This window comes from Phyllostomus hastatus, unplaced genomic scaffold, assembly GCF_019186645.2.
Source record: "Phyllostomus hastatus isolate PE091 unplaced genomic scaffold, TTU_PhHast_1.1 phas_scaffold_585, whole genome shotgun sequence".
NCBI classification, from domain to species: domain Eukaryota; kingdom Metazoa; phylum Chordata; class Mammalia; order Chiroptera; family Phyllostomidae; genus Phyllostomus; species Phyllostomus hastatus.
The window spans coordinates 6,311,230-6,325,054 of record NW_025334037.1 but is presented as its reverse complement, the minus strand read 5'-3'; positions in this window follow the sequence as shown (position 1 = coordinate 6,325,054).

Here is a 13,825-nt window from a genome sequence, read left to right as displayed (position 1 = left end):
AACATACAGAGAGAATTAATCTATTATGACAGAAAGGGTAGGATGACATTCAGTAACTTAATGAAATAAGCCTCAGGTGCTTCATCCCTAAAAACTGAATAATAATGGTACTTACTTAGGGCTATTAGGAGGTGCTGAACTGGACTTGGTAGACAGAGGGAACAGCCCAAACCTTTGGGTATGTGCCAAAACCCAAGAGCCTTAACATTGACATGCTTATTCTTGCCAGACTTAGATACCTTGTATCTTATTTCTACCATTCTCTCATTGATAAGCTCTACAAAGAAAGTTAACACCAGACAAGTATTTTAATTTAAAATACTCTCTGTTAGGCCTAATTCCTTTTTGTAGAGTCTAAGAAAGGAATTAGTTACACAGAATCACACAGCAGGTGAGCTTAAGGAGTGTACACATTGTGAGTATTAGAGTTGGAAGCGGGGGGTGATAGCTGGATGCCTGATGGTATTTTGTCTGCCTCTCAGTGTGTTGACTTCATAATATGTGAATAAAGCAAGCATGAATTTAGAATAAGAAAGCAATTGGACCTGAAGTCCTGGGGTGTTTTAATGGATCCAGAAGCTAAGCATGGCCGATAGTAGAGGTACCATCGACAACAGGTAGCTGCAAACAAGATCACACAACTTAGGAGAGTCTCCTGGATCAAGACTAAATGAAATAATGCACGAAAAATTTTTAGTATACATGCTTGATAAATCATAGCTATCGATATTTTTATTGACCAAAATCGTTCTACTGTTTCTGTGTTGGGTTGACACAGTTTCCAAAGTTGGAAAAACCCGTAGCTGTGACCTAAGCCAACTTCCTCATAATGAGGTTGTGGGGGCCCAAAGAGACGAACTATTGGCTTGAGGCTACCCAGACTAGGGCAGAGCCAAGACACAAATTTGCACCACTTTAGCCAGTCTGCAGTTTTCACTGGGGATCCCTCCCTTCCCAAAACTAGGACCTATGAGAATCAATTAATGAGGTAAACTGCAAAAGCACCAACTTTGGATGCTGGACGCTGGATTGTGCTCTGCCTAAGACGGGCTCAGACTCCACACTTTCTAAGACACCCTCAACTCTGAGGTTCTATCTCTGGAGAGCTCCCCTAACATATTCCCATGCGATCCAACAGTAAAGATGAAGGGGAAAGGGAAGCTGCATCTGGAGGACTCCCTAATGGTCATTTCTAAGGCACAGAGTCTTCTAGGTCCAGAGAGTACTTGTAGTGAATCAGTCCCTGGAAACCCCTAATTGCCAATGCCTTTTCCCACAAAATCCAGCTCCAAAGCCAAGAGAGGCCTCACACTGCCCCAACACCATTCTCTCCAACTTTACTCTTGCATGAAGTTAGAGTTGTATCTGGGAGAGGCCAAGGCGTAAAGGTGGCAAGTATAGAACTCTGTAGTTAACCACCAGTGTTTGCCCAGCTACTGCTAAGGAATCTGGAAGGCTCTCTCTCTAAAGACCAGAGACTATTTTACCTCAGGATTCATCTTCTTCTCACTCTAACCCAGGAGCCTGTAGCTTACATAGACCACTGTACTCTTTTCCACTGTCAACACTCTATTAAATTGTCATGGGCCTGTGTACCCTCAGATCGGTTCCTTGCCCTTTTGGAGCAGGGCTCTGGTCTGGTTTCACAGGGATGCTGACTCCTGAAAGCAATCTTCCCAAGCTCCCCTATCATCTAGCTTCCAGATGGATTTGGCCAATGGGAGGCATTGGAGGGAGACTGGAGGGCAGGAAGGGCAGCCGTTTGTCTCCCTCAGAGGGTTTCTCTTATAGTAGCTGCATTTCCTATTTGGCTCCAGCTCACACAGGACAGGCCTGTCTTGGTTCCAGATTCCACTGGATGATCCAAAATGCTGCTTCCTCTCTCTGTCCCTCCAGGCCCAGAGAAGGGGTGCCTCCCTTATTTTGCTAATCTCTGGTGACTACACTGACCTCTGGCTTCTGATCGCTTCCAAAATTTTCTATGTTAAAACCTACCCAAGATAAGCACTTGAATTTTTTTTCTGATTAGGCCATGATTGATACAGTCCCTGGTATTTGGCATATTCACAACATAATATCTGCATTTGTAGTCATTTAAGTATATAGGTACCTATGATACCCATCAAAAATTACTATAATTGCCCATCTCACCTCCCTAAGGAAAGGGAGACATGAAATGAACATTTGTTTAGTGTCTGTCTTATGCCAGGCCCTGTGGTAACCTTTCCATACATCATGTTATTTAGTCCTTATAATAATATCATGCAGTAGGTTTTAGTAGCCATATTTTTAAGAATGAGAGAACTAAGGCCAAGAAATAGTAAGGAGCTTGGCAAATGCTGTCACTGGTAGGTCTATGCAGGATTTAGACTCCAAACCAGCTGAACGTCCAAGCAAGCCAGTCTCCTTTTACCTACATCAAAATTCTTACAGTGTTCTTGTTTTTGCTGCTTTTATTGTTGCTGTAGTTGGCACTCTGAACTGCTGAGCAAATACAACCTCACAGTGACCTCCATTTGATAAAATGAATAAAAGCTCAGCTGCTCTGAGGGCTCTGGTTGGAGCAGGAATGGACCTCAAACTTCACCCTCTCATCTCCCTATCACCACCACAGGGCTTCCTGAACCACTGCGGAACCACTTGCTCCTTGGCACTAAACTGACATCTATTTGGCTCCTTGGCATCTAGTCTCTTTCTCTGTCAACTCATCCTGTACTCAACTGCCCAATTAATTTCCCTAAATCTGACAGCATCGACTCCTGCTCAAAGAAGGCTTCCCTTTGCCTGCCAGAAAGAGAACGAATCCCTCTTACTGGCATTGAAGATCCTGAACAGGCTCATCTTATCATGGCCTAACCTTGCACTCAACCCAAGGAAGAACTCTTCCTGCATCCCAAACATTCCCACATTTTTTGGCTTTATACTTTTCCACATCATGTTTCTTCCTCCTGGAATACTTTTCTGTGCCCTCCCATGGGTACCTGTCAGACTATCAACCATCCTTTGTCAGCTATGATTCACCTCTTCCATGAAGAACCCGAGTCTTGACTTAACTTCCTCTTGATTTCTGGTCCTAATCACTTTTTGTGATATTCTTATGGCATTCTGATTCATAGTTATTTGTGAGCATGCCATGTCCTCACCTGAGAATTAAGAAAGATCTCTGTGTTCCCCACTGTACCTATTTCATATTTTAGGCAATCAGTAAGAGCTTCTTAAATTATAGAGATGATAATATTTAATTTAGTACCAAGCCAGGAACTACTCTCCCCTATACTGTAAACCATGGAAAGTTTGATTTCCCTCCATCCTACCAGTGTCTTCTTTGCCTCCTTGATGCCTCTCTCTCTCTCTCTCTTAGAAATCATCTGTCTCCCTACCACTGGTCATTAACAGCCTTAGGGGGAGGTGGGGACAAAAAATAAGTTTAGAAATAACCAAAACCTTGAAACTAGGAAGAGCCTTTCTCTAGGCTCCCCAAGGAAGGTACCATCGAGGTCTTCCAGCCCCAAAGGAAAGGCAACTGGGTCCTCACTTACCCCTTCACACACCAGAGGCAGTGAGCTAACAATACCTGTCTTGCCACCTCCCAGTGACAGTCACCTTTGCTCTTTGTAAATGAGTAAAGTCGTCCTAGATGCTGACCTCGGGCAATCCCAGTATAGGGCTTGTGAAGCTACTCCCACTTTCATGTTCACTGGATCACCCTTAAAAGTCTGACTATTCCTACTGTCATTTTCAGTCTTCGTATCCCTGAATAAAATGCCCCACTCCAAGATCTGGTCAGTTGGCTCGGTTGATTGGAGAGTCGTTCTGTACCCTGGAAGGTTGTGGGTTCAACCCCCCAGTCAGGGCATCTGCTCCTCACAGCATCATGGCTTCCTCTGATATCACAATCCCTTTTCTCTCACCACAATGACACATAATATATTCTTAGGTTCCTTGGCACCAGCTCTCCCTCTTCCCTTCGTGACCTGTTAGCTTGGGATCCCACCCCAGTCTAATTAGCCTCTTTCTCTTAGTACAGAGTTTCGCAATAGAAAATTTGATTGGCTTGACCCAGTTCCTGAATTGACTCCCACTGGACCAGTCATCTGTTGTCAGGGTCCTGTGGTACATGCCCATCCCATTGGCAGGTGACCCAACTAAATTATAATTTCAAAGATGAGTACACAGTTTGAGATACTTGTAAGGATCTCTGATGAGACTACTAAGCTTATGAAAAGACTAGAAGGTGAAAGAAGTAAGAAAGGGAAGAAGGCAGGAAAAGAGAGTTGGGTGAGAAAGAAAATAAAAATTAAAAAAATGTTGAACCTCTGCTATGTGCTAAGCATAGGTTAGGCTCTTAAGCTTACATTGCCCTATTTTAGCCTCACAGTAATTCTTCCAAGAAACTGTTATCAATTCCTCTTTTCATATTAAAGGGTGCAACCTCAGAAGAGTAAACTGAGTCATCCTACAGTCAGTGAAAAAAAGAAAGATTTGGGCTGGCAAACATCTGACTTCAGAGCAGAGGTCTGATGACACTTTCATCAGAGGTGGAAGTTCTATGTGATAAAGTTGAAGAAATAACATCAAAAACACTCTTCCTTAAAACAACCACAACAAAAGAGTGATTATTGAAGAATGTTAATTGATATCTCCCTGCACTGGTTACTTCTGTCTGATGGTTTAATCATTAGTAGTTCAGTGAGTTTCATTAGAGACCTATTGTGCTGCTGTTGGCAAAACAACATTGGCATCTCATGTTCAATAATTAAAAGCAGGAAAAAACAAACATTCTCTTTGGAGCCCTGAATGTATAAACAGCAGTAGTATGTGATTCTTTAATCAATAACTAGGCTATGTAGCCTGGCTGGGATGGTGCAGACGATGGGCCTTCTTATCTCCTAATTCCCCTTTCCTGATCTAAATTTCCAAAATCCAACTGGACAGAAACTAGACTTCTTGGTAGCATCCTGTTTGTAACCCTGTCTTTTGGCCATATGCCTGATAAAAAATTGTTTTCTAAAAAGGAAAAATCATGACTTTTGAATATAAATGAATATAATATATAAGATAGATATGTGTGAAAAAAATTGGAGAACATGCTACTACCTATTCAAGGAGAAATTAGACAACCATAGATTTATGTAGAATAAAGAAATGTTAAAATAAATTTACAAAGTGATGTTACATTATTTTGTTTTTGTTTTTGTTTTGAGGGGATAGGAGAGTCAATTAAAACTATACTGAACAGAATATATTTGCATCTGTATAAACAAAAATCATTTTGCATTGCTATCACTTATCTATAACTTATATTATAAAACAGCTCAAGGAGAATGAAAGGCCAAAATCAGATAAACCTTACAAGCGTGTATAGTTTTCCACTGGATACATCCAGTAGTCTTGCTTGCTTATTCCACATTTCCTTATGTGGTACAGAGAAAAACATATGCTTTAGGATCAAATCTAGGTTCAAATTAACTCTACTGCTCATTTGCTATAGGTGACCTTTGACAGATGATGAAATCTCTCTGAGCACAGCCACTGGAATCCGGCTGAGCTAGGACTGAATCCTAGCTCTGCCACTGATTAGCACAGTGATCTTTGATGAGTTCATTCATGTCCTTGGCCTGAAGCTCCTCCTTTGTAAGAAGAGAATAACAATAGCAACATACCTACTTGAAGTATTATTTTCAGGATTAATGAGAAAATATTTTAATGAGCTTAGCAAGAACAATATATGGTAGTTAAAATAAATAAAGGTGGAAAGGGAACCTGTGTTCCATGCTGGTCTGTGCTTATACTCATTTAGGAGAACTTACCAGCAAAGCTGAATGCAAAACTTTAAAATCTAAGGTAAGGAGAACTAAGAAAAGGAGAACCTCCACCACCTATAGTGTCTCACCTGCACATACCAACTGGTCATGTGGCCTAGAAACAATCCTCAGCCACTCAGAGAGGATGTGTCTCAGATGCACAGCCTGGATCCACCCTGGTCCAGCCTGGGTGATCCAGAAGTACCTACAGGAGTTTCAAACCTCATTTTCCTTCTCCTAAAAATCACTGAATGGGTATAAAGTCTTAGTACCATCCAGAGAGGAAGTACCCTTAGAGGTAGTGGCCTTGTGCCCATATGTGGACCTCAAGCCATCAGTACCTTCTAAAAAATCCTAGTTTTGTTCTTACCTTCCTAGACCACTAATATTGAAAAGCATTCTGTTAGGACATGAGCTGGTTGGGGTTTCTGTGCTCTCATCTCAGCATTAGAGACTTGGAGAAGACAGCAGAACCTCCTCCTGTGCCTGCTTCTCACTTGCATATGAATCACTTCCTGCTAGTACTTCATATGTGTATGTCATTCTTTTACCTAAGGCCTGTGTCCCTTGTCCCACTACCCCACAATTACTGAGGAGCAAGTCTGTGTAACACACCCTCTAAGAATTCACTGACCCTGGCTTTCTAGGCAGCTTTGCCTCTCCATCTCCTAGACCATTTGGATTCTATGTTCTCTTAGGATAGACTCCCCAAGTATGTCTAGGGCAGATGTGGGAGACTTTCTTTTACATGCCTGCTCTCTGACAAACTGCAAATGTCCTGCATCTTCCCTATGGTCCAAGAACCTCAAAGCCAAGGTGAAATATTTACCCTAATTCAGCAAGTCCTGAGGAGATAGGATTTCCCACCTGAAGATTGGCACAGTCTGAATGGTTTATTGGGTCTCACTGACATGAAAGTGACCAACCTATTCCAAACCAAAGGAAAGAAAGAAATGTTTTTAATATTTTATTTATTTATTTTTAGAGAGGGAAGGGAGGGAGAAAGAGAGAGAGAGAAAGAGAGAAACAACAGTGTGCGGTTGCTGGGGGTATGGCCTGCAACCCAGGCATGTACTCTGACTGGGAATCGAACCTGCGACACTTCGGTTTGCAGCCCACATTCAATCCACTGAGCTATGCCAGCCAGGGCATGAAAGAAAGAAATTTGAATGAGTATTAAAAAGGGAATGAGAAGGCTCTACATGGGGCTTACTTGTTTATTCTGGAAAGAAACCACTGAAATTTAAACAAAGGATGTTCGCCTCAATATGAAAGGTGAATGAATACTTTCAGAGATAGTGAGTGAGTATGACTTATTATTTTCTTGTGCATGTGACAAAAACTACCCAGGTATCCAATGATGGAACAATCAATCATTTTCCTGAACCAAAGAACCAGGGAGAAAACAGCAACAGATTCCAGAATGGACACCTTCCCCAGGAACTGAGGCCTGAAAACTCTGGTCCAAAAGGCCAGATAACTCACTCTACTCCTGTCTGAGCCCTGAGGCTGCTCCTGGTCTCATTTTGCTGCCCAGCCTAGTGGTTGTCTGTGGATGGGTGATAAGTTAAGCAAAGCTACTGTCAGATCAGGCATGATGGAGAGTGTATATCCCTCCTTGAGATTCTTTATCACTCAGAGTGAGTGTTTTATAGCCCTGCATAGAGGTTGCCATAAAACACCATTTTAAGGAGCTTGAGGCCATATTTCATCCATTAACGTCCTCTTGCCCCAAGAGGCAAAACAAACTAGCAGGTGGCTCAGGATTAACATCTTTATTACAGATGACCTCACTATTGTGTTCTCTATAAAGAAAAAATATTACAAAGCATTAACACACTTTAACTATTAAATTAATACAGATTTACGGCTCATATCCGGATCTAAATTTCTTGGCCTGCAGAGTCGTTATTTTTCTGTGATTTTTTTTTGACAATATTGCTAATGGGGACCAGAGCAAAATTGATATGAACTGTGATGGTGGGTGCATGAATTCAGAGAGGCAGCAGGTTATGTCTCTTTGTAAATCACTCCAGTGCCAGTTTTGCACTAGAACTTGCAGAAGTATTTTCAATATTTGAGCAACAGCCACAGAAGGATATTTAGCCAAGAGGACGCAAGTATTAAGATTCCAATATTTACTTTGTCCTGACAAATGGCAAAACATGAAGACTGTGTTTTCATTACCTGGAAAGGCTTTGGTGTGTAACTCCCCCTGCCCCCACTCTATTGCTAATGCTTAAAGTAGCCATTACTTATTTTATCTTGATGGGTTTCTATTGAATGTTGTTTGTGCTCATATAGGCTATGAGTTGGAGCTGCCTTCATTCCTACTCCCTTCTGAGTTTCTGAATGATGGTATACACTGGTCACTTGTCAAATAAGGTGCAAAGTATTACTTCCATTGTTAATTACCAGCAAACACCCTAAGCCCCATAGTATGGTAAAAATAGGTTGTAGAACAGGGCTTCAGACTAAGGCTGAACATAATCTTCCTGCTTCCTTCCAAATCTAAAACTTGGAGACCACACAATCATTCATGTCTTAAAGGAGCAAAAGAGAGAAATGGCCTGCATGCCAGTCTTCTGTGCCACGTGACTGAGAAAGCCCAAGACAAGATGAAAGGTTCAGAGGGTGTTTGCATGAGCTCTGACCTTAAACGCAGAGGTCCTCTTCCCTCGGGGTAACATGGCCCTCAAATGTAAAGTTTTCTATACCTGAGGCAGGCAACTTTTCCTCTATGGGGAAATGCAGAAATGCAAGGTGTAGAGAGATACAACTGTGCTCCCTGGGGGAAGGAGAGAAAAGGACCCTTGAAAATAAGTCTGTGCTCCCTATAGGCTTGGGAGGAAAAACTCTAGTGAAAAGTAAAACATGGAGCCTCATTTCAGAGGATTTACATTTTAACTTATTACCATCTAGTCTGAATTTCATGTATCATTTAGGGTGAGATAATATCTTGACCTGTGGGCTCTGAAAAGATATAAACCATGCCTTGGCTCAGTAAATTCCTCCCTGCAAAGTCTTGAAAGATATCTATATATATGAAACAAAGGCAAAGCATCTTAACTTTAGAGCATATCTGCTCTTTTATAAAAGCAATAGCTATGGCTCTAAATTCTAATGCTGAACTCTAGCCAGCTAGGTTGGCCTGGGAGGGAGACAACTTGGATTCATCTCAGACCCCCACTGACTTTCCATGGGAAAGGGTAGATCCACAGACACCACAATGAGAGCAGAGAGTGCAAATATCCTAGAAGTGAGGTGGAGGAGAGAACTTCAACAGATCCTTATAATAAGTCATAGAAGCTCCTTTGAAATTACCACTCATGGAAAACAACAAAGAGCACTTTAAAAATGGGATATGAGATAGAGACAGGATTTGCTTAGCCAAGAATTGACTTCTTAAAGATAAACATGTGGGATTTCACCAAAAGCCACCACTGGTAACAGCTATTATCTAAAAAGTCTAAATCCACCCTGACCGGTATGGCTCATTGCATTGGGTGTTGCCCTGCAAACCAAAACATCACCAGTTCGATTCCTGGTCAGGATACATGCCTGGGTCACAGGCCAGGTCCCTGGCTAGGGGCATGCAAGGGGCAACCAATAGATGTTTCTCTCCCTCTCTTTCTCCCTCTCTTCCCCTCTTGGAAGGAGGGAGGGAGAGAGGAAGAGAAGGAGGGAGAGAAGGAAGGAAGGAAAGAAGGAAGGAAGGAAGGAAGGAAGGAAGGAAGGAAGGAAGGAAGGAAGGAAGGAAGGAAGGAAGGAAGGAGGGAAATAAAGAGCCTAAATCTCCTCCCATTACTGAGATAGAGTAGCGTTCTCTTCTTCTCTTTTCCATCCCTATCATGAAAGCCTCAAGACTAGCCAGAAGCAAGAGCTCCAGAAAACATTATAGCCTATCAAAAGAAAACTCAAGTCTCAGCAGAAGTGGACATGTCCCCATATGTCCTGATAGTTTTGGCCCATGGTAAAAGGATGCCAACTGAAAATAAAAAAAATCTTACTGAGAGACAATATATAATGTGGAAAAACACTGGCACCAGTATTTCTTGATCTCTCCCAAAAATATATCCTCCAAAACATAAAAGACAGTTCTCTTTCTCCCTCTAATACATGGATATCCATTGGCATCTAATCAATGTGTGCATGTATGTGTACACTCTGTGTGTGAGCAAATACCACCTTCTGTATTCTGAGCATGTAATGGGTAATCAGGTTGGTATGTCTGCATGTATAGTCAGACACCTATACATATGCACAAAATTCTGCGTGTGTGCACACCCAAATGTGTTATGCATAACCTGGAAGGCATGTCAAGAGTATGTACAAGTGCACATATGAGTTGTGTGTGTGTGTGTGTTTGTGTGAGTTTGGGTTCTTGAGCCCTACCACACATCAGGCTATTTGCAGCCAGTGTTGGGTTGCTAATGATTTTAATGAGAGTGCCTTCTGGATTCATATTTTTTTAATAAAATACATCACACTAAAACCAAATCAATGAGAAACATTAATTAGAGCCTTTGTAGATGCCTTCTGTGGTGGTGTTTTACTTTTGAGAAGCACCAGACGAAGAATGCTGGGCTTTATTTAAGCTAAGTTGTTTGACATTTAGATGAGAGAAAAAAGGGGAAGAAACTAGCCAGCCCAGGAACCGTTTTTGACAGCTCTTTGGTCATGCAAGGGAGAAAAAAGGCACTGGCTGTGAGAGTGTACTTTGAAGCCCTGGAAATTTGTAATGAAAAATTTAAGATACAAGAGAGGCAGAAAGATGAGCTATTCACGGGGCTCTGCATATATTAACACTTGTAATGCAAACCAAAGGTTTGCTATGTGTTTTTATAATTTGTCCACTAATAAATATCTTCCAGAAACACTTTGATTTTCTAAGCTCGGGTATGGAGTTCGAATCCATTAAGAAGTAAAAGAAACAATTGGCATTGGATTCTGGTACCTGATTAGGGGACCACGCACATCAGTTATTATAGGCAGGCCACTGACTGATTTCAAAAGATGCTGGAAACCCTTGTGTGCTTGGAGAAAGCCAGGCACCTGTGGACATATCCACTGCAACCATCCTCCAGGTCAACTCATCCAGAGCACCTGATTCCTCCTCTTCCTTGACCACCTAGATGTGATTACTGACTCTTCTCTCCGCAGAGCCAGGAAGAAGCTGGGATCCACTGAGGACATTCTCGAAAAGCAATATCTTCATTACTGAAAGGGCAGAGGTTCTGTGATGTCCAGACAACTTCTGCAAATTTGTGATACTAAGGGAAATCCATTTCACCCATGCATTACATCCCATAGAGATCCTCCTGCCCAACCCATTTAATTACTAAGTCTTCTGCCATGGTCAGCCCAAGGTGTCTTTGCTTCTTCTTTCCAGAACTCCCAACATCCTGCCCAACCCTTTTTATTCTTTTTTCTGGAACTTCTATTTCCTGGTTAACGAAAACCCAACACCTTTACACTTGTCTCAAAATTCTCTCCTCTTTGCCTTATGAGTAAACACACCGTTAGCAAAGTACAGGCTTAGAAGTGGGATGGGCTTATGTTCCAACCCCACAGGACAGTTTTTAGGTGATGGGGCAGAGAGACCAAGGAGTGGGGGAGGAGCCAGCTCTCAGTTTCCTGCCTGAGCTCTAAGCTTTGGGCCCAATGCTGAAGCCTTGGCATTGAGTGCCCAGGGGCCTCATCTCTCAGATCTAACTAACAGTGACACATCCCTGGACTCCTGCTTTACCTACACTGATTTTAGTCTCTCTTAGAAAAATTTTCACCTAGAATGCTCTGAGTTTCTGACCTTTACAGATCAATCCCGGGACATATCCCTATGGGTTTCTTCCATTCCCACAAGTAAAAACAATACACTAGATCAGGGTTTCTCAGTCTCTGTTCCACTGACATTTTGGGACAGATGATTTTTTATTGTGAGGAGCTGTCCTGTGCATTTTAGGATGTTTAGCAGCATCCCTGGCCTATTCCTCTTCAAAATGGACAACATCAAATGAATTGAAGGCCTACTGGCTGTACCGTGAGGCCCAATCTATAGATCCAAGCAATGTCCTTTAAACCACAGTCATGGTTTGTAAGGCTGGAGAAAAGTTACCCAAGGGCACGAACTGGGAAGAGTGGCATCAGCCAGGGACCTGGAAGCAAAAAGCACATTTGAACAGGTAATTTAAAGAGCATTTCACAAAAGAACTATTTATAAGGGTGGGAACTGGTTTAAGGGAAGGAGACAGTATTCCAGGGCTAATAACAGTTAGGAACCACTATCACCTCTAGGTCATAACAGGAAGGGAAGGGAGAGATTAATCAAAAAGCTGTATGGAAAGAGACTTCAAAGAAGAAGTCTGGAAAATAGTCACCCACAGTGATCCAGAAGGGAAGGAGCAGGGGAGAAACTCCCTGACCCCATTTTTCTCCCAACTACATTCTCTCCTCTGGAAGCAACAGAACCATTGAGGCTGTTCTGGTGGGCCAGTCTCCCATAGAACAGGACGGAGTATAGAGAGTGTGAGTGACTGAAAGCAAAAGAAAGTATCCAGCCCAGGTGAAAAGAAAAAAAGGAAAAGGTGCCCAACAGAGGATTTCTGGGCAGTGACTATGGCCACCACACAGTCAAGGAAATTAAGGAAACAATTAGAGACAAAGCCCAGAGCCACAAGGGGCAAGGTTAAAGAATTACCTAAAGCAAGCTATAAAATGTGATCTGGTCAAATTCTGAATGCCTCGGAATGGCAGTGGTGGCGCTATGCTAGCTGCAAAGCTCACTTCTGAAGGCAGAAGTTTTGTCTGAAGGAGACTAGAATGAAGGAAAACATATCCAACTCAAACTCCTGGCCTGTTGGCTCAAATGTTCCTGTTCATATTTTATAAATGCCTGGCCAAAACTGAATTTTCATCAGATTACTCACCTCCAGAGTACAGAATTCTTGTCTGATTTGTCTGTGTATTCCCCACTGCCTGACATGGTTTGAACTCTGGGATTCCCTTATCTTCCCAATACATTCCTATAGCCACAATGCATGCGAAGGGTAAATTCAAAACATCAAGTTGTACACCATAAATATATACAATTTTATCAATGAATTATACCTCAATAAAGATGATTTTTTTTTTTAAAAAGAGTTCCCAAGAGTCATTGTCAAAGCAAAGGCCCTGGCAATCATTCTTTCCATTCAACAGGGAGGAAAGTCCTTCCCACAAAGTGAGTGCAGTTCACTTTGCAAACTGCCTACACATCATCTATTTCTCAGGCCACCTGGAAGTAGGGAAAGGAGTAGGAACTTGAGGTTACAATATATACAATATTTCTTGTGGGAGGAACTCCAGACCGCAAAACTTTCCCATCCACAATGGATGAGAAATAAGTCATCCCAGACAAATCCTGCTGTTCTGGTGGGAAAGGGGGTGACAATTCCCTCTAGTGGAGAATGCCCAGAGCCCTCTTCCCAAATGGCTTTTATTGGGAATGGTATGTGTAGGTGTATACATCATACATGGATAGCTCATCAATCAATGTCAAAAAGGCTATAGTCATGAAAAAACAGGTATTACCTAGAGACAACAATTGAAGAAACACCAAGATCTCTCATAGGTCAGCGTCTGTTTGTCATGCTGATGCCAGAGGGTCTTTAAGACATGTTTCATGAGATAAGAAGTTTAGTCCTTATGCCTTGAACTAAAACATCCAGTTTGTATCACCAGGGTTATACAAAATGAAGCAGAGCAAACTTCAAAGCATACAATGTATGTATCAGGCCTGATTCCCATGGGAACCCTTGGTGTTAGAGTCAGGCCATGTCTGCCACCTGCATTTTTACCTGGTTTTCCAGGGAGACTTACTAGCCCCTTTCAGAGACTGTTCTCATGGGGCTGCAATCTCCAAAACCACACAGAGTGGTCCCCAACAATTTCTTATCCCCCAACCTGGACAAACAGTCCACCAAGCACAGAGTTGGGGAAAACCACTTGGCCATCCCTCCAAAAGGAGACATTATAATGCTGGC